Genomic DNA, 26,596 nt, shown 5'->3' on the forward strand with positions numbered 1-26,596 from the left:
TTAATTCTTTGCCTCAGGTGTAAAAATATTCAGGCACGGCTCTGGATTGAAATGTCCTGTTTTCCATCAATAGCTGTGCACTATATAAATATTTAAAACTATTACGCATTAATCCTTTTATAGCATTTATTTTATAAAATCTATGATTAAAAAAAAACGCATTTAAGAGTCATTTAAAAACTGTCTGTATTTAAATTTCGTACGAACATTCATAAAATGTTAAGGCCAGAAAATATATACCATACAGTGCCCTGAACCTTTGCCGCGCCTTCACATTAATGTGAAGATGAAAAATATTGTTAATCAAAGCGCTACGATTATTTTATGTGAATTAAATGCAGTTCATATATTATATTTCCACTACATACCAGCACTGTGTTGCATATAATTTGATATCTAATGATCCATCCTGCAAGCATTCAAAAATTTATATAGCCAAGGATGCTTGAATATTGTCTGAGAACCATTAACCTTAGACACTTTTATTTTGATTTTATTTCTTATAGGCGCGAAGTTCTGCAGTCCAAAGTCATGAGAGGAATATATTTACCGCCTCACGAACTAGGAGGGGTGCGTTATTCGCTAACCGTTCGTACCAGTGACAGGCACGAGTGGCGTATCGTTGTTATTGGGACCTGAGCGGCGGGAAGTCCGGTTTTTCTAAGACGCGATTCATATATTTTGGCGTCAAGTGACTGGCGAGTTTGGCGAGCGGACGCAAGTTCAGTCGGATCGTAGGTTCAGCCACTTAAGGGCTTTAGTGACTCAGATGCGAATGGCTGCGAAAAGTCATTGCGTTGGAAGTCGGGTAAGTTACACAAACTTCTTCGTTTTGCCCCATATGTGAAATAGCTTCAGTAATACTCGAAAGTCTGTTCGCGGTACAAAGTACTTTTAATTAAGTCTGCATACCGCTTTCGGTGCCATGAAGTTACTTTAACAAGTTTCTGAAATTAAACGGATATCATTTGCTTAGTCAAAAAACAACATAAACAGGTTTTAAGTGATGCATGCCTAAGAGTTTTAAACGTTTAGTAATTTAAGGAAAAGCGTAAAGAAAAACAAATGGAAAATCGTAGTTGTCTAAAGTTTTTATCACTTCCATCGCTTATGGAGGTTCATATTATTATTTTATATTAAACAGAGTTAAAAAAAAATACGGAGTTTCTCATTAAATATGTTTTATGTTATCTTATATTTCTCTAATAAACATGCTATTTTTTTTAATAGAGAGGCTAATTCACAGCATACAAACATTAAATATATTTATTAATTAACATGTTTTTCACTGATATTTTTTCTATCTAAAATAGTTTTAAAATAGCTTTAAAGTTAATTGAAAGGTTGATTTTTACGAAAGCGAACCAGCTGCATCTCTTACGAACTTTACGTTTGTTTAAAGCGTAGAATACAATATTTCAGTAGCGTAAACACGGAAAATATATTCAGTGAACCATGATAAGGATTCATTGAAAAGCTTATTATTCAGTAACGGGGAACATTTGTACTTCATAAATATTCATTTAACAGCTATACTGCAGCCCGAATTAATGTACCGTAACAAAAATATTTTCGTGCTTGTGTTATAATATTTATATTTATTTAACATATTCAATGCGCTGTTTTTATCTTTGTATATATTTTTTGTTGCAATGAATGTGTTCGCGAAATCTCACGAAATGCCTACTTAGATTTTTAGCCGTCAGCTGAGGAAAGAAACATTTGTAATAAGTTTTGTGAGAAATGTGTTCATTAAATCATAATAAGATAAAATGAATTAATATGAAAATTGATGTACTTGTAAATATTGAGTAAAATCTGAATACATTTTAGAACATGCCTGCTGCGGTGTATTCGTAGTAATAATTATCATTAACGATGGAATTTTCATAATAAATATTATATTTTATAATAAAATTTTATTTTTGCGTTCTAAATTGTAATTTCGGCTGTAATTTCTGCTAAAGAAGAATTTAACAAAAATTTAGTTGTTACATTCTTAAAATTAACTTGCATTTCGATTAAAATTATAAATATTTGGTTTAATAAATTTGAATAAATCAATATTGAAAGATATCAGACCAAGAGAGAGATAATTTAAAAAATAATTTCTCAACTAAAGAATTTAAAGAACCTCGTTTTCAATTTAAATTGGTATTGACAAAATTCCCTTCCGATCTTATAATACTATAATCGATTCTTAATTCCAAATCATCATATTTTATGCATCTAGACTATTAATTACTTTAGCTTCCAGAGGCTTTAAATAAACAATCCTATTAGTTTGTTTCCCACCATTTGATTTTAATAATCAAAATTTAAATATTTACATAAGGTACGCAAACTTATGGCTAATTTGATGGGTACTTCGGACTTCTGTGTTGCTTAAAATGTAATTACTTCACTTTTTGTGTACTTGGAAGATGAAGAATGCTTTCCAGATGTGTGCAGTCCCGCTAAAAACGTAGCCGTCTGTTAGGGACAAAAAGAACACAAATAAGCCCGAAATTTGCTTTTGATGTAAATTATCCTGGCTACGAAAACGTAAGATCACAAAATGTGGACAGTTGTCACATACCAGTTTATTGTTTATCAGAAAACCTTTAAGCTTATTCTTAACTCTTGTATGCATGCTCATATTTTGCGCATGATTTTAACATTTTATTCGCTAATTAACTTGGAGATTCCGATTGAAGAGTTCGAGGGCCTGACGGAATAATAACACATCTTAGTGTAATCTGATCTTCGAAGAGGGAGATTTGACTTGATACCCATGCCAGAAATGTGTGGTCAGAAAAATGAAAATAAGTAAAATAATAATAATAATAATAATAATAATAATGTTGCTAAATATTACATTAAAATGTTTATTGACTCTATGAATTAAAACCTAAAATAGCATCAATTGTTCTCATTGAAACTAAAGAGTGATAACCGTTCTTGGATAACTTTTTAATAGGGCCTAGCGAGAGGAAATTTTGCTGCAAGATAATTCATCCCATGACCCTAGGTATAATTAAAAATATGTAGGATCCGACATATCTCGAGGTGGTTCTTCTTTTGTGTTTTCGAAATTTTCTTTTACAAAATTGAATTTTTAATACAATTAAATATGTCGAAAAGTGTTGTTTCTTGTTATGACTTAAAACAAAATTTGTAATGTTTTCTTTTACAAAACTGAATTTTTAATACAATTAAATATTTCGAAAAATGTTGTTTCTTGTTATGACTTAATTTTTTTTTTTTTTTTGTAATGTAAGCAAATAAGAATCTAAATGTATGTAAGAATGCTTCTTTAAGCATATTTCAAGTACACATATAGAATACATGCATTTAAGGCTCAGTAGACGTTAGTATTTATTTCTTTATTGGGTTCTGGAAGAGGAACAAGTTTCTAAAAAATAATTTTCCTTAGTTTTGAAATGAAATTAATTTACTTTTAAAAGCTGTAAGTTATTGTTGAAGGAGCTGAAGGATGACCCAAGTAATCTTAATCCATTTATTTGAACTCGCATAAGTATGATGATCACAAATATTGTATGCCTCGAGTTGATCAGGCCAAACTATGCTATTTGAATTTGGCAAAGCCGCGAGGAGTATTGCCTTAAGAGAAGAGATGCTTTCATGGAGGGCTTTCTGCGAAAAACTGGCTTTTATTCACGGTACACATGGGGAAAACGAAACATGCAGCCAGCCCATTAACCTGAGATCGAACTCAAAACAGGTCGAACCATCAGTATTCAGTGGTCTTAACCACTCAGCCATTGGTGGGGCTCAAATTGATTAAACTGTCAAATTGTATGAATTTTTGTTTTTATTGGATTTGACGTAACCCTTAGTTTAGTGGTCTCAGACTTAAATTACAAGCGGGCCGAATGCACTATATGAAAGGCCAAATTTTTTTAATAAAGTTTTTTTTTTTTTTTTTTTTTTTTTTTCCGAAATAAAAATCTTTAAACTAAATTTTAAATCTCACTTATTATGTATTTGCCAAAATACCCATAAACAGTAATAGTAAGAACTCTCTTTCATGTATTAAATTTTTCTTCGCATGCAGAAAAGATACGTACGTTTGTATGAAAAATTATGAACTTCTCTATTTCTTAGTAGAATTTTGATAAAATCTGTTAGCCTAAGAGAAAAATTATCATCATCTCGAATGCTCATCAGTCAGCCGTATTCTTTTCCAGGCGTATTAATTTTCACCTGCGAAAAGAGCTGTTCAAAAGACCGAAGAAAAATTCATTCTATCCGATATTTGAAGATTGGTACGCGCAAGAAATTTGTTTGTTATACTTCGTAATTCAAACGTATAAATATTAAATTTTCAGATTGACGTTTAGTTCAAATAATTCTAATACGTTGAATTAAGCACCAAATAACTTAATGTAATGTAAACTAAAATTTTAAAGTTGAAGAAAACTAGAGAACAAAATTATCCTGTGAAAGGAAGGCCTAAAGTGAAATAACGTTGTAGAGTCATTAGGTTAATTGGAAGCAGAAAAGGTGGAAAATATGCAACCGCCTTCGCCGGGAATCGAACCACGGACCTCTGGATACCGGCCCAGCGTGCTACCGTTACACCACGAAGGCACGCCAGGGAAGTGGCAGAAATACCTTATATACTCCCCTTTTTTTTAAAAGGGCGACTAGTCGCCAAATCCTGGGTGCGGAGAATCATCATCCACAACCCTTTTAGTTCGGGCGCCACTTGTAGAGTCGTTAGGTTAATTGGAAGCAGAAAAGATGGAAAATATGCAACCGCCTTCGCCGGGAATCGAACCACAGACCTCTGGATACCGGCCCAGCGTGCTACCGTTACACCACGAAGGCACGCTAGGGAAGTGTGAGAAATACCTTATAACGTAAGAACATTATTTTTCCTATAGAAGAGGTTTAATAACACGGCGAAAGAGAAAATGAGCCTTAAATTATTAACTAAAAATTTTCTCCTCGAATTGAGCGTTTTTTGCAGACTTTTTTTTTGTGTGTGTATACATGTGTGTTTTTGCCTGTATGATCAAGAATTTATTCCGCTTGGTTTATGGGAATAAATATTTTTTAAGGCAGAGGAAAGTTGATTTAAAATATGTTTTGCCTTAAATTATGAATCGAAAATAAAACTTATAATTCATTTCGCAAATTCTGTAAAAACTAATTTTAACTGTTTATCCTAATGGTGTCAGATGTAAACTATTTTATGCAGTTACTTTCCTCGGGCCTTAAGAATGCATTATATACTTTTTACAAGAATCCCTTATTCTTAAATATGCTAAATTAGAGTTTATAAGGAGAGAGCTATTTCACTTTACTTCTTTTTCAAACGTATGATATGTAGTAAATCGACAGTTTTAATTCCAAACCGCATATATATTTTCCCACGAAAAACGTTTTCTTCAACAAAAGTTTCATTAATGTCATTCGTAATGATGCTTTTAGAATTGTAACTGTCCAGTATTAATCAGATAATTTTTCATACGAGGAATAATATTTTGCTTAAATTGCTAGTTAAATCGCCTTTACAATCATTTTCTTTTTAGCGACATGACACTGTTTCTGGAAATGCTTCAATATTCAGTTATTTCTTTGTTCTCGTCTTTGATCTGATGGTGGTGCAGTTTTTAAGACATGAGTATATTTATGAGTCTACATTTGTAAAATGTCTTAAAAGCCTTTCTGGAAAATTTATAAAATGCCTTTCTGGAAATGCTTCAATATTTAATTATTTCTTTGTTCTCGTCCTTGATCTAATGGTACTGTAGTTTTCATAAGACATGAGTATATTTATGAGTCTTCATTTATAAAATGCCCCTTGATTAATGAATGGCTAAACACGTATTTATAGTAAAGCACAGCTAGAAGTATTCGCGCTTTGGCGTCCCTTTAAAAAGTAATGAATTGGAGTTAAAAGCATGAGTGTACGAAGTGATTCGTATTCCACTGAAGCAGTAGACTTGTGTATTGAAGCTTTATGGAGAAACAGAAAATGAGGATTAAGTTATAGATTTGTTACAGATGAGCAACAGAAGGGGAAGGGAGACCCACAGGCAGCAGTTGATTATCTGAAATCGAAAGCCGGTGTAAAACTATGTGTTCAACAATTTATACCGTTTGTTTCGGAATCAGGATTCTGTGAAGATTAAATTTTTAGGGGATCGCAAATTGAGACAAGTAAATTTCTAACGCAATATTAAGTAATTACCGTTTAGCTGTCATTAAAAAATAATGTTGAGAGATTTCATAAATAGAGTTCCTATATTATTAGACGTGTCCATTAGCGGTCATAAGTAGATAAGCGATGGTTGTTCAAATCTCAACGAACGTGATGTTTGCATGAGCTTTTTCATAAGTGTAACAGGAATACATGAACCAGTTTCCATTAAAATCAATTTTCCTTTAGGCAAATAGACTTTAAGTGCTGTTATCTTAATTAACAAAGCACAATCTAGACTCTTTCAAAACTACTCTAATCCTCCTATTTTGTACTTAAACTATCTCATTGCACCTAAAAATTAAATTTTGCACCTATCTGCACTTAAAACAGTCTGAACTGCCATCTACGATTGTACTGTGAATCTAAACGATAAAACAACTTTGTATTTAAATGTTATCAGTCTTAGTGATGTTAACTTACTTAAGCCGTCTCAGTTCACAGTAATGCAAATTTTAAAATAAATTTCTGAAAACTCGGAGAGCAAGGTATTATATTAATTTTTGCTTTATGTAAATAACAGTGAAATAGGGAATTTATTCAATATTTTGTCTAACTCTTGCATTAATCTCATGTCTCAGTGGAAATTATACCAATTTAGTTCTTTATTTTTTCACACTAATTAACATTTCATTGCAGTTCAGTGGTTGGTTCTTGATTTTTATACGTCATATTTTTCTGTAAAAACGAAGTAAAGTCCAAGGGAACAATAGAAATAACATAATGACGTAGAAAAAAAGAGCAAGATACAAGGTGGCTATATCTTTAGATGTTATAATTGCGAATGTGAGATGGAAATAGATGAAAAGCATCCAACCTCATGAATTTAGCAAAATTATTGTAAAAACAATTTCTAAAATATCGTCGGAGCGCCTTTGCTCCGACGACGCATGTTTCATAGTCAGCTGTTAAAACAAATATGCAGTTTGGGGGCCATGAAAGTTTTATCGATCATACCTCATGAATTTGTTGATCATACCTCATGAATTTGACAAAATTATTGTAAAAACTATTTCTAAAACATCGTCAGAGAATCTTTGCTTCGACGACGCATGTTTCATAGTCAGCTGTTAAAAAAATATGCAGAAAATATCCAGTTTGGGTGCCATGAAAGTTTTGTCGATCATACCTCGACGACGACGTCAATCATACCTCGACTCACTGTGGTATGTCAAAAAAAAAAAAAAAAAAAAAAAAAAAAACAGTTATTTATATCAAACATGTATTACATATCATTCCAATGATGATAATTCTAGAAAAGTGTCCTAAAAGGTCGGCTCTGAATGAAAGGACTCTAAAAAGGAATTTATCAAGTTGAATTACAAAGCTAATTTCAAGATGATCATTTTTGTAATCAGTTGCTTTTTGACTGGCTGCATACTGTATGAAGCTACCGACATTAGGAAAAAGCATGCTTAGAAGAACGCTGTTAGGAAAATACTTAAGTATTGACGACAAACCTATGTTACCTCTAGCAACTACTTTCGTCAAACCCATGGAATTAAAAATCCGTGAATTAAAAAAGCAGACTCGTGTATTGTAATGAAATATTTTTCGATGCCTGCACAAAGGTTGTATCAGATAAAATTTTGTATGATAAGGTACTACTAACAGATCAGTTGCCATGTATAATAACGACTGCCATGTATAATAAAGGTTTAATAATGAAATCTTAAGCAGTTTTGCGATGATCGTTTCACGCTTAGGCCAGGGTATGAGAAACAGTGCATTAAAAATTTAAATTGTTTAATCTTCTTAATGAAACGCGCGCTTATAAAGTGTAACGCTAACATTATCATATTCTCATTTAAAAAGGTACAGCCTGTGGTAAAATGTAACGCTTTTCATGCCAATACTATCAAAAAAGTCAGATTTAATCAGAAATATTAAGAACTAGGTGTACCCGCCCGGCGTTGCCCGTGCATTTAGAAAATGCAGATAAGTGAATAGCGCAGGAATAGTAGTGTAGGACATGTAGACTGTCTCTCTCTCTTCCCCCCCCACAAGCTACAAAAAAGAAATGAATTGTAATTAATCGATTTAATGTATCGTCAAAACAGCAAACTAACGCTAGAATAAAGAAATCAATTGTTACAATCGAACGTTATTTGAAAACAAATAATAATATCAGTGAGTCAAAAAAACCGTGATTAATAAATTATAAATAATTTTTTTAAAATTTTTCTAATTCAAAAATCGAAAATCGGGCTTCGAGGTCTGGTGGCCAGCCCCTTTGTGCTTCCGTATAAAAAATTCCAGGTCCCTGCGTGCGATAGATTTGGCTGGAGAGCTCGGTCAGACAGACAGACAGACACATTACACTTGCTTTTATTATTATAGATATCTCAAATACAAAAAGAAAAAGAACTTATTCTGAATTCTATTTTACAATGTAATTATTTTGTTTTCACTCTTTTATTTGCAAATATGTAAAACAATTGGACGAAAGAAAATTATCGGCATCTGAACAGTGGTGGATATTCACAGAGGTTAGTAATCAGTTCAGAGCGCTTTCTTCAAATAAGCCGAAGAAGAGAAGTTAAAAATTCCGACATACTGCAAAATGTAAATCTCGATACTAGCTTGTCGTTGTAAACAAGAAATTACATCCAAGTTTACCCGTAGAGTGCACATGCTGGTGAAGAAGTCATTTTTAAGCAAAACTCTCTCATATTTTGTGATAAAACCGATGCTGACGAGTTCATCCTTAGATAAATGAGTTCTAACCAAGATAAATGAAGACAGGACTTTATAAGTAATCACTGAATATATAATTATAGATATGTCATAATATCGTATCTTCACAGTTCAGATATAAAATAATATTAATGATTTTGCAGTTTTTATATTTTTTTGCACCTTTTTCGGCCTTAAGTGGCTAAAACATTATATCTAAAAATCCGGACCCTATAGCATTTATAAATATCTATGGCTGTATGTGATGTTCACTCTAAGCATTTTGCTCATATAAGTGCTTTGGCTCAAAGTTTATTCAGTTAATATTGATAAACGTCTACTTTTAAGCCAATAGCCTAGCTTCGGTTTCAAAATTAAAGAAAGAAAAGAAAAGGGGGGAAAAGAGCATCCTATAGATTGTTTTAAATTATTTTAATATCCGCATTAATCTTAAATTTTATGAAGTAATTTAAAATACCAGGCTGCCTCGTTATGTCACTATCATTCAGTTACTCTGAGCATAGTTTACATTTATTTTCATTTAGTTCGCTTAACTTTGCATTGCTTTAATCGAATTTTAAGTCCAGAGCCTGATATAAGAACTTGTTTTTCAATAGCATTCCAACGATCGATTCAGAGAGCAAAATAAATCGTTATTTCCTTGTGTATTTTTAAAGCTTCAGTAGATATAAGTTCCAGAATCCTTACAGCTGCTTCTGAATTAGATCAATCAAAGTTGTTTTTCGGAGCTTGACACTTGGATGCAGTCTCTTTAGACGAAGTTAAATTTGTATTGGTTTCAGTCAGCACTATCATTTAAGTCTGCTTGTCGTCTTAATTGCATAAATTCCTTAATTTGCATTTAAATCAAATCTTAATAACTAGTGCGCTTTGTCATTGACTAGTAATTCAATCTTCATGAAATCTTTATGAAATTAGAAATATCACATCATTATGAAGAAAACAAAAACAGGTATTTTATTTATTTTTACACGTTTGTGCATAGAATTTATACAAACATAAATAAACTAGTTATTTGCATAGTGTCTGTAGCTAATTGTAACATGCTCTATGCTCAAAATGTACAGCGTAAATTTGTTGTTGTAAATTCGGTAACCAATAAATCACCAATTACTGTTAAAAATTTCAGTAGAATTCATAGATAAGGAATAATGGTTTTACTACCAAAATAAAGCATCTGAAAGCAGAACGAGAACAAAAAAATGTATTGCAAAGAAAACTGATAAGGAAAACTTATTTTTTGCACGTACTGGATTAATTTTAATTTTCATTAAAGTGTAACAAATTACCGATTTTTATTTCATTTTCCTAGTTTAATGCTTGTTGTCTTGTCCATATTACATGGAACAATGGTTGCCAGAGCCTGCTCCGAAGAGAGGTTGGATTTCTATTTTTCACCCCCCCCCCAGTTTTGATGGAGAGCACTCTCGGCGGGATCCGAGGGTCTCCCACCCCTTTCCCCTCCCACCAATCCACACGAGAGCACTTTCGGCTCGCCGCATATTTATAGTGCCGCCATACTGCACCGACACTATATATCTTCTGCGGGATTTGAACCCGGGCCCTTCGGTACCATAGTAGGCTCCCCTAACCACTATTCCGTCTGGGCGACAGTTTAATGCTTTATACAGCATACTTCAGAGTTTATCCTTATGAAAATTTTAGGGACACTACAGTAAAGGTTTTTCTGACCACTTCTAACCTCTTGCTAGTATTATATTCCTCTTTGTGAATAATATGTCTTTTATCGTTACTTTAAAATATAATCAAAACCTGCACAATTTAATGTCTGTTTGGGTTCTCTTAGGTAGCATACACTGTAGACTCTATGTAGAAGACGAAGTAGCGAATATTCGCTATCTCTTTTGAGAATAAATGCTGTAGAGGAAGGTTTTAAATATATTTAAACTGCGTTAAAACAGTTGCACGCACATGGTGCTCCCAAATCACCACCACTTGTGACTAACGTAAATTTAACAGAAAATAAGAATGTAACAAATGACTAATAAATTAAGATATCTAACAACTGGCTCCTTAGCTTAACTAAACGCTAAATCGGTTGCACACAGCAAAGCCGAGCCTAGAAATATCAGTATAAACTGAAGGGTGTCTAACATTGACTAGAGAGCTAATTTCAAACACGCAGCATAAACTCGAAACTAAGTCCGCTACTCCTCACGAATTCTTGAAACGGAGCTTAAATGAAACCCGTTTAGATTAGCATACCTACGTCATACAAATTTACATTCCGGGAGGAAAAGGAAAGGAAAACTAAAAATAATTGGTTAGAATAAAAGAAAGTCCTTACAAATTGTAACTTGGTAGTACATACTAGAAGTCTTGTAAAATCAAACAATCTCTAATTTGCATGCAATTAACATTAATAACCTAATGAACTCTTATTACGTTGAGTAAGGCAGTGGCAAGAATCTCAGAGGAGGGGAATTTTGTTTCGGTTTTTCATTTAAAACTGTCTAAGCAAAGCAATATTCTCCTTAGAAGTACCTCTTCTAATTCCAGCTCACCAGTAACCGAGCGGTAAGGTCGCTGAAGAGTGGTATTTCAACCTAAGCTCAAATCCTGGCGAATAGGCTAACTGTATGGGTAGCTAAATACGAGCGAATTCCCCTTAAAATGTCTTCCACTAAGGCATCCACCTCTTTAGGCAGATAACCCTCATGTGCTTTGGCTTACCAATTAACCAGTCAATCTTATTTCAAAAAGATCACTGGACAGAGCTCTGAAAGTCTCTTGTCTAAGTAGGCAAATAGATCAGCATAGCTATTTATGTAACCAAATCACATACACTCATTTACGGTGATGCCGTTAAAAATCAAATTTTTGTGCAATCATTTTGAAATTTAAGTTTGTGCAAATTGTACCGGGTGATCAAAAAGTCAGTATAAATTTGAAAACTTGATAAATCACGGAATAATGTAGATAGAGAGGTAAAAATTGACACACATACTTAGAATAACATGGGGTTTTATTAGAAAAGCAATAATCTGATCAGAAAAGCAATAATTAGCATAACAAATTAAGACAAAGCAAAGATGATGTTCTTTACAGGAAATGCTCAATATGTTCATCATCATTCCTCAACAATAGCTGTAGTCGAGGAAAAATGTTGTGAACAGCATTGTAAAGCATGTCCGGAGTTATGGTGAGGCATTGGCATCGGATGCTGTCTTTCAGCATCCCTAGAGATGTCGGTCGATCACAATACGCTTGCGACTTCAGGTAACCCCAAAGCCAATAATCGCACGGACTGAGGTCTGGAGACCTGGGAGGCCAAGCATGATGAAAGTGGCGGCTGAGCACACGATCATCACCAAACGATCATCACCTTCGCAAGAGATCTTTCACGCATCTAGCAATATGGGGTGGAGCGCCATCCTGCGTAAAAATCATACGTTCCAGCAGGTGTTTATCAGCCAGGCTGGGGACGATGCGATTCTGTAACATATCGGCGTACCTCTCACCCGTCACGGTAGCAGTTACAAAACCAGAATCACGCATTTCCTCGAAGAAAAAAAGGCCCGATAACAGTACCTTTGAACTTTTTTTTTTTTTTGGTTCTAATAAAACCCCATGTCATTCTAAGTATGTGTGTCAATTTTTACCTCTCTATCTACATTATTCCATGATTTATTAAGTTTTCAAATTTATACTGACTTTTTGATCACCCGGTACATAAATGTGTATCCTAGACATTTTTTGAAGTCTGATGAAAGGAACCATGTCAGGTATGCCCGATAATGCATATCCTTTATTTACTTCTAAACTACCGGGTATATTATCGTCACGAACAAAAAGTGTTGAATTCCATTTCAATTAGCTTGCAGTTTTTATAAATAATTCCGGAGTAAAGAAGTTATTCCTGGATAATGAATTCTGAGGAACATATTCTTTTGTATTTCACGTAACATTTTTTGAACATATTCATTGTGGGTGCGCTGTGCACCTCACAATTTTATACAGATTTTATTTTTTTAGAATAAGGGACAATAGCTGGGAGAGGTTAAGCGAGCGTACTAGCGTCTCAAGCGGAACAGAGCTGAAGCAAAAAGTGCGCAGTTATCCTACAGGGAAGCTCGCCAAGAGAAGGTTTTTGTTTAGGTTGCTTATTAAGAGAAAGCTTCAATTCTTGAAATTTTAAGTTCAGGTTCCGTTATCTACATCAACAGAGTTACGCAAGCTATGCGACATAGACTGATCTAGAAATGACGCAGTCCAGAGAAGTTTTTACTATTTTTAGATTAGAGAGGGGGAATTAAGGACTGCTAGTTTAAATTATAATTTTGTGATATGCATATATTTTATTGAGATTTACATATTTTTTATATTATATAAATTTAATCAAATCATAAGGGTTAGCATTGATCAAAGTAAAAAGCAGTTAAAAATGGTACTTGACGATAAATATTTTGCATTAACAATAACATGCGTAAGTAAAGAATAAGTGTCAACTTTTCAGTTTGGAGTCATTGAAACGTACACTAGTTTAGCATGGTAAGCGTTAAGCTTGTTTTGCCTTCCTTTCTGTTTAGCCAGCGATATCCGATTTCACCGATATGCTGGTAACCGGACATTTGTGTAGAAATTGAAATAAGTTTATAGAAGAAGATAATTTTTTAAAGTGTATATCGTCAGTTAACAGTGACTGATGCGGCCTGAACGGAAGTATACTGTTAGTCACCGGTGACTGACGCGGTCTGAACGGAAAGTTTAGTGTCAGTCATCAGTCACTAATATGACTCTTAATGTGTTAATGTTAGACAGCAAGAATATCAACTATTTGTTTGGAAAGATTGTACTTTTTCTCCTTTATATATTTTTGCTTTTCCTTTTTTCATACAAGATGAAGAAATAGTTTCGCGGGCAAATAAGAAACACAGATCTGCTTTAGTTTAATTTTTATTTTAATTCTTTGCATTTAAATTACAAGTAATTAACATTCAAATGGTTAAAGCTGGCCTTTTTTTTTTTTTTTTTTTTTTTTTTTTTTTGCGATACGCAAATCAGATTTCTGACAAGTACAGCAACTAATGCAAGGTGATCCAGGTATTGTGAGAGGGTGGCAGGAATGAACAGAACCTCTGTAAGTGCAAGAATTATGCATAATCGTATAAATATTCATAAACCTCCCACGCTATTGCATTTTGACACAAGGTAATAATTTAATTTTAGGTAGTACGTATATCGTAAAATTTAAGTGCCTTCAAAACTGCTCAAAGCTGAAAGATTTCAGCGCATTTTCAACAATGATTATTGCATTGATATGCATTTTACTGGATATATTTTTGCTTTCTTACCATTTACTTTAGGTCGACGCTATCTTCTTTAAGTAAATAATGAAAGAATTTAATTACGACTCCAGCAAAGTATTAGCATGAGCCAATCATGCAGTTAAATCTGTTTTGTGGCTTTAAAGCAGCTCTTATAATCATACGAGAAACAAAGTAAAATGCTGGGGATATACAATTATTCCTTTGTTCATGTCCGTTTTATGCTTTTGTGACAGGATACGCTTTAATGCCCAAGGTACATCCGGAAAATCCTTTAGCTCTTCTGGATCACTTTTAATCTTTGTTTCAAAGGATTGTTACTTCCTGATAAAAAGCCGGCTTACAATAGGCTTTGCCTAATAGAGCTGATAATGTTGTTCTCTTGTACAGTTTAGGTGCTTAGAATGCGTAGTTTTCTCTCACAGGTATCGCAAATTATATTCGTTCTATAGAAATTTTGTCAGGTTAAACCTAATTGACTCTCAGAAACTAATCTTTGTTTAACCTTCCTGTGCTTCGGATGACTTACCATCTTCGCACTTTTAACTCGAAGCCTAGAATTCCAAGAAACATAGGTAAAGAGGTAGAAACAAACTAAAAGTTTAGTAATATTACATCTTAAGATAGGTACAATGAAGCTTAGCAAAGCTTATCCACCGCTACGTGAGCGGTTCTTGGAAAAACAAAGTTAAACATTACAAGCAATAAATTTTTAATGTCTACGCACCCGGCTCCAATTATTCTCGCGATCTGTAAGCATAAGTGCTGCCAAATATACTAAGACATTCACCAAAATCAGCTCAATCAAAAGGTTGGCGTTTCGTGAGAGAAACTGCTTTCCTGGTTATAGTGCCAAAGCTCCTTTTCTAAACTTCACATCCGCTCATTATTTAAACCCCATCTATTCTGAATTCTAGTAAAACTGAAGGAAGAAATAGAAGTAAAAGGAAAAAATAAATATAAAAATAATATATTACGTAAAATAAACCTTACAGTAATGAGTTTTAGTTTGTATCCATTTAAAGAAAGATAATAGTAAATTATTTTTAATAATTATTTTTACCTTAAGTTAGATATGCATAATAACTAAATAAACATAAAAGTGGTTAAAAATATATTGTTAATACAGTTCATAACGACTTACATAACTGTCAAGTCGGAGTTGTCACTTAACTGTCACGAAATGATGTAATTCCTTCAATGTTGAGGAACCGGGGATTTCAGATCTAAATTTCATTGAATATATTATAATTAGAAGCACGAAACAAGGCTTTAAAATCTTATGTAGGATGATTTTACAAATTCACATAATCAAACTGAAAATGTTGGAACTCAAACAAAAGGCACTGATATATTTGCTGATGTTTTGCTTCTGTGTGCTTCCCTTGCCTAACTTAGAAGAGTGAGTTGAATGAATTTTAAAGCATATATTACATTTTTAGTATTGAATTTGCTCAAACCTATCAAAAACCATAACTAAAAATATCAGAATTAAATTTAAGGGAATTACATATTAGTAAATTTGCTGTGAGTTTAATATGCAAATCTTAAATTTGTTGTGCGAATCAAAAACTGGTACGTTTGAATACAGTGTTTGCAAGAATCAGGTAAATTAAGGAATGATTAATTGCTTTAATTGAGGAACTAACTATGAAATCAGAAGTAAATAAGGACAAAAAGTTTCAAGTTTATTTTCAGATATTACACGCCGACTTTATGTTCTCTATTGTCTTCCTTCATTCTTAGAAAATAAGACTCTGATTATGTAAAAAAGTCTAAGATTAACATCACTAAAAACTAAGTTACTTAAAACTGCATTTCTTGAAACTTGCGACAGATCTCACTGTTAAGAAATGCGACAAATTAAACCGTGATTAATAGCAAAACTAATTAAAGCAAGTCTTGTGTGAACAAAATGAAACCATTTATAGAAATTGTCAGGTATCTTGCAGAATATTGACAACTGTTAGTGAATTATTGCATGTCTTTTTTTTACCCTTGTTAAAAGCGGGGGAATTGTTTCTTCTTTTTATTATTTTGCCTTTGGGACAAATTTTAAGCCAAATTAAGGCAGTCTTTCTTCATTTTTTTCGTAAGCTTCTATCGTAATGGATTATTCATAAGGAAGGGCCCGGGCTTGAATCCCCGAGATGGCATAGATGTTTGTAAATGTGTCTGTGTGGCATAGAGGCACTCAAAATATACGGCGAGGCGGGAGTCCTCTTGAGAGGTTGATGGTAGGGAAAGAGAGGTGGGAGACCCTTGGGCCTCTGTCCTTTAAAATTGGGGCAAAACTGAGTAAAGTCGTACTGTCACTTATTTGGTGCTTAAGGCCCTTGCCAACGGCAGACGCGTTTTGTGCTCCTTGCCACGATAAAATTCGTTTAAGTTACACAAGTGAGATTAGTCACAACAACAACGCTATACTATTTACAAACATTCCCTATTGATCCTAAAAAGAAGAAGGGGCATAAATTAAGCTTAAATTTTATTGCAATAATTGAGTATTCAGATTTTTCAGAAATTCGGAAAAAATATGTTTATTCTTAAACATTAATACCGTAATAAATAAACAAATTCTTTATTCCAGTTTAGCCTCTGTTCTCAGTTTTCTCATTTATAAAAGTAAATAAATAAATAAATTTAAATAATCCTAAATCATTTTATATTAGCTTGAAAGCTTATTTTATTCTTTATGTTAAATATGGCTTAAAATTCTTTTATGCGTTTGGAAAAGAAGTTTCCTATGTTTTTGCTTTATAATAACCATTTTCTGAAGATAGCTAAAAATAATTTTATTTGTAACATTTTCTACTTGAATTCTTGTGTTAAACCTAACTCCCCACCTCACTTTTTTTTAAGGTTACCAGAAACATAAGGAAATTCTTACCCCCCTAATTTTTTATTTTTTTTCCAAGCTTGCATCGTTACATATTATTACGGGGGCCATGACTTATCACCGATTCAGTTTATTTTTAAAGGTGCCGAATTTTTTGTTATATTCTTCCTAATACTATTGTCTTTTCATAATAATTCCGTAAGTTTATATAAGGTTAAATAATACACATGCGACATTGTGTGCTCGTTGTCTAGACTCAATGTAAGTTTATTTGAAGTGTTTTGCGTCTGAGCTGTCCACCTGCGGCATACATTCCCAGTCCATTGAGAAAGTCTCATCGACTGAGAAATGTGGTTTCAGACTACGCGGTGAGAGTCTCACTTGTGTCCTCAAGGCATTGATTAACGGGCAGGATGGACCGGTTTTCCTGCCAACGACCTCTCTTGTAAGGAATGGACTGTCTGCCTTCACCAGATTCTTTTGGGGAAAGGGCGAGGGGCTAACTTCTGGTTTTTAAATATTCAGACGGAAACGTAAGGGATTACATTTTGTAACAGCTGCGATCATTTCTACATTTTATTAGTAAAATGGTATCGTTGACCATACCTCAGATTTGTATTTATAAAGAACTTTTCGATTTATTGTACCTTGTACTCTTCTACTCTGAAAAATAAATCGTCCATTAATTTTAATGGACGGTCACTGGTCGTATGATTGATTTCATAGCGACTTGACCCTGTCTTTCAGCTCATGTTTCTCCATAACCCATTTGAAGACAGACGGAGTACGTCTTTATGATTTCTTTACATTTTGTTTTCAATGAAAAATTACTTAGAAACGATTATTTTGTCTCTGTGGCTTCCGACGCTGACTTTCTTGTAGAAATGACTTCTTTGAACGACTCGTATTTTTTCCTCATCTTCTAGTTTATCATCTCCATTATATATTTATAAGATGTATGCCAGTAGTCAATTTATTACTTAATAGTAAATTTTTTAAAGTATAAATTCGTCTAGTTTTCTGATCGCCCCGAAGGGTACGTTAATTAGCACAGACTTTTGGTCTTAATTAGCTCATGCTTTTGGTCTTGAGTTCGAATCTCGATGACCACATGATTGCTTGGAATTGTAATGTCTGTGTAGAATACGGGTTCTAAAATCCTTTCGAAAAGTGGAAAGCTAGGTTATTGCAATATGGCAAAACACACAGAAACTATATGCCTAAGGAAATGAGATGCCTTTGTGGAGGCAGGGGTGTAGCTAGAGGGGGGCATCTGCCCCCGGACGCAGAATCCAAGGGGCGCCAAACTGATCTTACGACATTTTAGAATTAAATGTTTTCCATCCTTGGCAACCAGTAGGGGGCGGGAAATCTTCAGTTATCCCTGGGCGCTGAAAACCCTAGCTACGAGTCTGTGTGGAGGACCTTTCTGAGGGAAACTGATTCGCATTCACATTACACATTGGGAAACCAACTATGAAACTGGCCCTTTTACCTGAGATAGAACCTGGGTCGAACTCCCGGTATTCACCGATTGTAACCACCCGGTCACTGTTGGAGCTGAGAACTGGATACTAAGTAAAAAGTTTAGGGGATCCTCATGTCATTGGAAGGAAAATGCTGTGATAAAACTTCTGTACAGAGTTATTGAAGCCGAAATTTTTATGATGTCATATCCGTATGGCAAAAAATTTTGCCGAAGTTATAGAAACACAACGTGAACTACTTCAAGATTACTAAAGATACTTTAAGATACTAAAGATTTCACAGTCATGTATTTTTATGCAAAAACGAATTTTTTAAAAGACAGTCAAGTGAGGAATGTGTTTTCCAAGGCAGATTTGCATTTCAAAGTAGTTTTCCTGTAAAACGTGCGCTGTGTTCTTGTAAATTAATGTTGTTATTCGCAGTTAATATATATCCCTCCCGTTTTTACGTAATTCGCTTTAAACGAGGCGTTTATGAATAAGGCAACATGCAGGTAGTTCGTTAACGAGGAAACAGAAGTCAGATGACCATTCTAAAATGACTACTTATAAAGCTGCCTTTCGAAAAACCGTAAAGCGGTTTTTGCTATCAATGATGCCAGTTGTTTCCTCTCAGATGTTGCTGCAATGATGCCAAGCACTCGGTGTCCGAGCTTGATCTGTTGTAGGCATTCAGTAAGAGAGACAATTAAATGGTTTACATATTGTGCTTCGAGATAAATTAAGAAATACGTTTTCTTCTAATGTAAATTAAAGAAAAGAAGATAAATTATCTATGTATGCATGCATATATGCACGTAGCGCATGTTAGTCGGCTATGGCCTTTATGGTGATTTTTCAAAGTGATATGGTAGTTCTTAGGTCATAAACATCAAACTGTCATACTCCTTCCTCTATTGCTTACGAAGAAACCATGGGGGCACTCTTAGTATGTATACAGTTGTTTAGAGCTATTAAAATAAAGCTTAAAATAAACATCAAATTTAGATTAATGATTAAAACTACCCAAAAGTTATTTTTTATTTAATAACATACGCAGCTCTCCTGTTATAATGCGCATTAATTCGTAAAATGCAGATACGTTCAGAAGTAATAATACCTTGAATAATTAAGACACAATAACACGCCGAATAAATACTAATTCAGAAGACAAACAACAAAACGCTGATATATAACGCTGATTTTTGTTGTTTGTCTTCTGAATTAGTACCTTGAATAATGTTTTTATGTTCATTTATGCTCTCTAAAAAGAAATTAAAAAGTCGTATCAAAGCTTTTATTACTAATCTTGAAGTACTACAGATCTGAGATTTATTGATCATTTTTTAAATTACATTAATGCTTAATAATGAAAATGGACTTAAGTCTCATTTGCAGTATTACCATAGCTTTATAAATCTTGTAAAAGGCCGCATAAATTTAAATCGCCGAGTGGCTGAAGTTGCAAAACGCTCCTCCTACTTTCTCTTTTGGCCCACTATTAATCGAGTGAATAAGACCGTGGATCACTAGTAGTTCAACATGGATTCAAATACCTGTGAACGGGCTAACTACTGGGGCGTTTTTATGGCTTTCACACTATGTAACATTAATACGTGCAAATTTGTTTTGGAAAATCCTCTACAAAGGCATCTCAGTGCTACAGGAAAGTTCTCCAACCTTGAAATTTCAGTTTTTCTGACAAAGTATATATGAAACTGCTCATCTAGAAATACGCAATAGTAAAAATGTAATTGCTATTTTATAGAAAGGCAGTTAAAAATTTGTACAAATTTTTAAGACTTAGATTTCTACTGAGGCAAAATTTAAACAGATTCTGTAGTCTAAGCGGCATTCTTAGAGGCAAGCCACTTTTGTTTCTGTTGAACTTGTAAGATACAGCTGAATGGCTTTCTCATCCAGTTCTGGATAATTCCTGATACAGCTGAACAGTTTCAATTTATTGCTACAGGGCTATTCATCATGTAACTTACGAATAATGATTGGAATGTATTACATAAGCATGTAATTATTATAATGGTTTTAATTCAGAGAACTTAGCACCAAGTAAAGTTTTGATGATAATCGTTTAATTATGATTATAATTAGTAAAAGCTAATGATTAATCTGAGTGTAGCATCCGACACGCTGTCACCGATTATTTTACGTTATTGTAGCATAAAGAAATATATTTTATATTCCTTCTTGGAAAGTATTATGTTTCCATTACTAACTCACCTGCCGCTGAAGAGTAAATCATAGTTAATATTCTTGAAATCTATTTTAATGGTACAATTTCAGTTCATTTAACATATGATTTGAAGAATTTTGTCTTAAAAATGTTGCGTTGGCTTTCATTTTAATAATTAACAATTCTAGATTTTTCCTGGAATTGGTAAGTGATATAATTTCTGAAACTGCATGTACTCTAAATTTTATTCATTTTATCCAAAAAAAAAAAAAAAAAAATCGCTAAAATATGAATGTTACTGAAAAGAAAATTAGATATCTTTTTAATTTCAGATTATTAATGTTTTGATCTATGGTGCTAAATTAATGAACGTGTTCAATTTTTTTAAATTTTAATTGATATCCATTCTTGCAAAGTAACTGACGTTCACAAATTACATGATTATAATTTGTAAGGAATTCTAGTATTATTCCTCAAATTAAAGTATTATGTTGATTTGAAGGTAACTTTTAAGAATGTTACTGTGACCCTGAAGTTGCAGAAATGTTTTAAAATTTTGAATTTAATACTTGAAATTCAATCTAAGCCTTGGTTTTGTTTAATCAGGATTTTCACTATGGTGTCCAAAATATAATATACATTAAAAAGGAAGAGAAGCTTAGGAAGACGTTTTAACAATCATGGATCAAAATTCATTTAAAAAATAATTCGTTAATAACTGCAGATGTCAAAATAAGCTAATGATTTGAAAATAGAGAAAGGAGTTAGAAATAAAAGAAATTAGGAATGAAAAAATAGAGAGGGGTAAAGAAAATCTCTCAGCCCCCCCCCCCCCCATTTGGCACGTGGGCTGAGATTAAGAGGATAGTGGTGAAACAGGCGAAAAGACTTCTTGGCATGTGACAAAGAGAAAGGAAAATTGGACGAAACGTCATTTTGGGCAAAAAAACTACGTAAATAAAGCCTTAGTGCTTTAACTACTGCTTAAAAAATTCGCTTTCAATTTTATAGAATTTAATATATGAAAAAAAAAAAGCTATCTGCAAAAATATGTTAACATTATTCCCTGTTATGTACTGACATATATTAGGAGACGCACAATTGTTCGACAAGGGGTAGGGCCTTCGGCCCAGGTACCCTGGTGCTAGCACCTTCTACCGTGAAACGATTAAAAAAATTCTTTCATACAGGCATTCCTTCTCTTACCCTGAAACCCTTCGGAGTTCTGCCTCGGATCTAATCATTTTCCTCTTTACACTTTTTCGATATGGTGGCTTCTTCAAACCTTTTGAGAAACTCGTGTCTTATCCCACTGGATAGAACAACTTTGAAGACAGGTCGTCTTAAATAACGAAATTGTTTAAATATCTTTTAGACTCTTTTTCTTAGTTCTTCGATTTGCTTAAGAATGTTTAACTTGGCTGTAGCATTTGACGAAGAAGAGATGTGAAAGAAATTTTCTTTCTAAGGGTAACTGATATGAAAACATATTTTACATTAAATAAACAGTTTAGAAAATAAACAGCTTAATTTTAGAGTATAGCGATAAAACGATATCTTGCAAACCTAAAAAATGAAAAACCGAAGCATGAATATTGCATATGTTTTGTATTTAAGACATCATATGACATCTAGATATCTAGTGTTATCTTTTAACATATTTTAGAACAGAAGCGTTGGTAATGCGGAGCATGTTAGATGCATTGTTTGTTAAGTACAATAATTTGAAAACACCGGATGTATATAAAGATATAAATTATATTTCAAATTTGGGAAGTGCTGATTATGAAACGTTAAGTAAACTGGCTTGTTATTGTTATGAATGCATAAAAGAATAGCATTTATTTATTTATTTCAAAACATGCGAGGGCTATCTGCTTGTGAAGGATCTCCTAATGGAGAAATTCCTAACATATAAATTTATATTTTCGCTACGTATGAGAAATATCTCGAAAACGTATAACCAGAACATTTCAACTCAGAACAGGTTCTCGAAAGAAGCTGCCAGTGTTTCAAATCTTTAGATACTCAGTCACTGTTTAATATTTAGAAAAAGGATAAGAAAATATCTTTGTGATCCATACAGGATATAAAGTGAAATCCAAGCTGATACGGATTTAACAGATTTTACTGTGCAAGTGAGCTTTTAATAGTTTCGTTGCCTTGTTATATACTCCATATGTAAATAAAGAATAAAAAGTCCAGAGTAGCTTGATTATTTATTATATAGTGTTAAAATAAATCTTATAAGTACTAATATTAATTAAAATAAATCTTCTGATGTAGTATTAAAATAAACCTTATGCGTGTGTACGCAAGTACATGAAGAGTGTGAAAATTAAACACATAAGACGATAATACTATTTCTTTGAAACTGTCTCGAAGCGATTTCTTTAACGTTCCATACAGCTAAGTAAATAATGACAACGCTAAACACGCATGCGTATAAAATCGGGCATTTCAAAATTGTTAAAAAAAAAAAAAAAAAAAGCGGTTTATGCCCACCTTTTAAAATATGTTTTGGCCTTTGCCGTCTGCATAAGTAGAAGTCTTACATAGTATCTGTTTCCTAGTACTTCTTGCTATGTAATTTTCCCTCTGGCCCTGGCTGCACTTGAAGCAGGGGGATAGCAGGTTTCCTTTCATGTTCCCGTCAAGCTGTTGGTTGGTTTTCCAAAGTCACGCTAGATTGGAAAGGGTTAGCTCTCCTGCAGCGTGATTTTAGAAAATCAGCACGTAACGATGTGGAGTCATTCCGCGGAAGCCGTTTGTAACTACTAGTTCTTTAATTTTTTTTTCTGACCTAGGTGGAAGAGTGTGAGATAGAATCTTTTGAACTCGATATTTATGATTGCAACATCTGGCATTTCGTGTCGGATATTACGGTTTGCTCTGTATTTTATCAGATGCAATACAAAAATTTCAATTAAATATTTTAACAAATATCAAACATTGTATTTGGGCTTTTCTATACAAACCATAAACAGAATATATATTTAAACTTCTTTCCATGCCGCTTTCGTTACGCAGAGAAAGAAAAGTAAGACTCACTGTCGGACTTTGGTAAGTTAAATCTTATGTTTTATTATCAGTTGTTTCCGAAAGACATTTAACAGCTGTGACTAAATCTTATCTGATTACGTAATATTAGATAATTTTAAAGAAAGAGATTAGAAATTCTGTCAGATGAATATTAAAAGGCATAAATCTAAACTACAAAATTTACAAAGTATGACGCAATAATTACTGAAGCATGTCCTTCCGATAACGTAAAATTATTTAAGGCTCTGTCTATTTTTAATGATTCACACGGGAAATTTAAATAAATATTTCTCAGCTTCTTTGTCTTTAAAATAAAAGATGCATAGTTTTCCCAGGAAAATCAGAATAATAATAATAAAAAAAAAAAAAAAAACTATCTGCAAAAATATATTAATATTATTCACTGAAATATTAACCAGCTACTGAAACAAATTAACTTTCCTGAAAAATCCTGTAACTCAGTAAATCTCGAAACGTTTTAGCAAAATATATCCGTTTCTTATTTAACACGGATGAAATTATTACTGTTGTTAAACAAACAGGAGGAGTTCCGCTATTGAAAGAACAAAAAACAGTTCTTAAAAAATAATTCATCGGTCTTTAGAAAGAACAGTAGAAGGAAGACAGAGTAAACGATGGAAAAAAGGGACATTATTTGAATTAAAAAATCAAAAATTTAAGTTCCAAGTTAAAAAAAAAAAATTTAAATAAAAAACAAAGTTCTCTTTTTAAGCAAAGTTGTAATCTAATGAAAATTAGTAAATCATTTTTATTAGTATCATCTAATCGGCAGTAGTTTATCAAAAGAGATAATTCATCGTCATTTAAAATGTAATTCCCTTTAGTCGATACGTTGGTCTAACCGAAATAAAAAATTCATCTTCATTACATGTTTATATTCATGCAGTAGGAAGTAGTTTTGCAATCTGCAACACACATGCATAGCATTTATTGTAGGGGGACTCAATTAGCATACAATTTTATACTGAAATACGTATTAGAAATAAGACATTGACAAGTTAATTGGATTTTTTGCCATATGGAGTGCCAACCATTACTTAAAAATCAAATGTTAAAACATTAAAAATCATTATAAATGAATAAAGCAAATTTTACGGAAGTTTTTTTAAAAATTTATTATTTTGTTGTCTTTAATTACAGTTTCATTTACAGTTCATTCACATTTTACGGCTTAATGCTGACCTAAGTCGAGTTACTACCAGCCAAACTAAGTTTTCTCATGGGTTAGTAGCTCTTCCGCACAAATCGAAAAGCATGGACGTAAGCACACAGACGGGGGGAAAAAAAAATTGCTGGATGGATTTTATTTGATTATGGCAAAATACAGGAGGGCTATCTGCCTAACTGTAAGGATGTCTTCACGCAGGGCTAGAAAAATAAGGGAACCTGGGTCGTATCTACATTATACACCGGGAAAATCGCGAAAGCGGCTATGCATTCAACCCGTTTGCTTGGAATTGAACCCAGGTCGAATTACCAGGGTTGAGCTACTTTACCCGCTCGTCCGTTGATAGGCTTATTGCTAGTTGGGTGATAGCAGTTTGTATAATTTAATGGCCAAAACCTCATTTCCTTGATTATCTTTCCATAACTTGGAACACCGTTTTTTTATTAATAATTTGCTTTATTAAATTTTAAACTACTGGACTGCGAAGATTTTAACAAAGTAATTATATTTAACATGTAAAGAATGATAAATATCTTAAGAAGTCAGGTACTCTTAAAGTATAAAAACATGTCAAACATATAACACATTTTAAATCTCAAAACCTTTCTAACTAAATATTTTGTGATTGGGAAATTTTGTATACTTAACCCTGATTCTAGATCTGCTATTTTTATTTCATGTTCCAAAGAGTAAAATATTTTGGTCCTTACGGAAAATCCCGTCGACCATTTTTGCCTAGTAAAGAAAAGACGCCAAACTACGCAATTTTTCGCCAAAAATGGAAAAGTGTTCTTCAAACACGCTGGTTTTGGTGTAACCTTAATTTAAGGCCATAATTTTCACAAAAATGAAGATATCGGTGATTTCACTGGCTGAAAATTTCGCGAAATTTGGTAAATGAAAAATTTCTGATTTTTTTATTATTATTTGAGGCGAAAAAAATATTTTGCGAGACTTATATTTTCTCGCGAAAATTAAAACCTAGCGAAAACAATTGCTTTTACAGTATATCTCTTTAATAAAAATAATGGAAATTTTTAATGAAAAATGAAATATAAATAAATGATAATATAATAAATTTGAAGAAAAATAAGAATGGAACGTTTTTTCTTGTATTTAGTAAATGTGTTTTTTTTTTTTTTTTTTTTTTTTTTTTTTTTGGTTTGGCGCTATTGGCGCCGTCTTTTGTGGTCGACGGGATTTGGAGTAAGTACCGATATTTTAAATAAGATAATAATAAATTAAAATAATTAAAATATTTTAAATAAAATAATTACTATTTTAACTCCCTTTTTTTTCTTCTTAAATTATAAAAATAATGTACAGCGAATTATTACATTGGGCTTGTTTTACATATGTTTTGCTTGTAAGAAATCGAATTTTAATATAAAAAGTTTAAAAAAAAAGTGATTTTATGTCTATGTAAAGATATCTGACGGCTTAAATCTGTTTCGCAAACAGTTGTAATTTCCCTTCAGATGTTATATAAGCTTGACCTTGCATTTGTAATATCCTTTCAAACTTTATTTAAGCTTCAAACTGGCAGCAAAATACTGGCAGATTTAAAAATTTTCAAAAGATTTTCTTCTTCGTCGTTGAAACAAAAATTTAAAATCCTATGTAAGCCTGAATTAAAATTTCTTCCAAGGGTGGCTTGACTACACAAATTTCTC

General features: G+C 32.9%; 1 protein-coding gene across 1 annotated transcript in view; it reads left to right on the plus strand.

The window, feature by feature from the left end:
* The first annotated feature begins 689 nt into the window (after positions 1–689).
* Positions 690–26,596, plus strand: part of LOC118205041 (latrophilin Cirl-like) — a 125,526-nt gene continuing 99,619 nt past the window's right edge. Inside the window, exon 1 of the mRNA XM_035377324.2 lies at positions 690–808. The gene's annotated coding sequence lies outside the window, so the exon portion shown is untranslated. The remainder of the gene's footprint in view (positions 809–26,596) is intronic.

This window comes from Stegodyphus dumicola, chromosome X1 (assembly GCF_044657685.1).
Source record: "Stegodyphus dumicola isolate Sdum_Otavi_A_Nest chromosome X1, ASM4465768v1".
Classification (NCBI taxonomy): domain Eukaryota; kingdom Metazoa; phylum Arthropoda; class Arachnida; order Araneae; family Eresidae; genus Stegodyphus; species Stegodyphus dumicola.